We start from the raw sequence: 986 nt of genomic DNA on the forward strand, positions 1-986 counted from the left end.
TGCAGCCGCTGCCGCCACAGAGCCACCCATGACCAGCCATAGTGAACCTCACCGTGTTCTTCAACATCACCCTGTACAGTGAGCCCTTGGACCGCGTCTCCTTTGAGCTGTTTGCAGACAAAGTTCCAATGACAGCAGAAAACTTCCATGCTCTGAGCACTGGGGAGAAAGGATTTGGTTATAAAGGTTCCTGCTTTCACAGAATTATTCCAGGATTTATGTGACGCGGTGGTGACTTCACACACCATAATGGCACAGGTGGCAAGTGCATCTATGGGGAGAAATTTGAGGATGAGAACTTCATCCTGAAACATATAGGTCCTGGCATCTTGTCCATGGCAAATGCTGGACCTAACACAAACTGGTTCCCAGCTTTTCATCTGCGCTGCCAAGACTGAATGGTTGGATGGCAAGCATGTGGTCTCCCGCCAGGTGAAAGAAGGCATGGATATTGTGACAGCCGTGGAGCGCTTTGGGTCCAGAAATGGCAAGACCAGCAAGAAGATCACCATTGCTGACTGTGGACAACTCTAATAAATTTGACTTGTGTTTTTATCTTAACCACCAGACCATTCCTTGTAGCTCAGGAGGGTACCCTTTCACCCTGATTTGCTTGGAATCCTATATAATTAAAGGCAAATATGCAAATTCTCCCCTTGACCGGGAGTTCTACTGAGAGTTCAACCTGGAGTTTGACCAGGGGGTGGGGCCCACTGGCCAACTGCCCAATTCCCCTCCTCCCGGCCAGCTTGGCCCCAATTGGGGTGGGCCAGCTAGACCCCACCTGTGCACAAATTCATGCACCGGGCCTCTAGTGTTCTATAATCTTTGTGCTCTTGCCACGGTTCATTGGGTTCTAAAATTTCCTTACCCCTTTCCAGTCTAGCTGGATTGCAGAGTTAAGTTTATGATTATGAAATAAAAACTTAACAGTTGTCTGTCAAAGAGAGAGAGAGAGAGAGAGAGAGAGAGAGAGAGAGAGAGAG

The 986-nt window shown here is 48.5% G+C and overlaps 1 pseudogene; it reads left to right on the forward strand.

Annotated features, from left to right (window-relative positions):
* Nucleotides 1-218: 218 nt before the first annotated feature.
* Nucleotides 219-986, forward strand: part of LOC106728013 — a 5,234-nt pseudogene continuing 4,466 nt past the window's right edge.

The sequence above is a fragment of the Myotis brandtii genome, unplaced genomic scaffold (genome assembly GCF_000412655.1).
Source record: "Myotis brandtii unplaced genomic scaffold, ASM41265v1 scaffold52, whole genome shotgun sequence".
NCBI classification, from domain to species: Eukaryota; Metazoa; Chordata; class Mammalia; order Chiroptera; family Vespertilionidae; genus Myotis; species Myotis brandtii.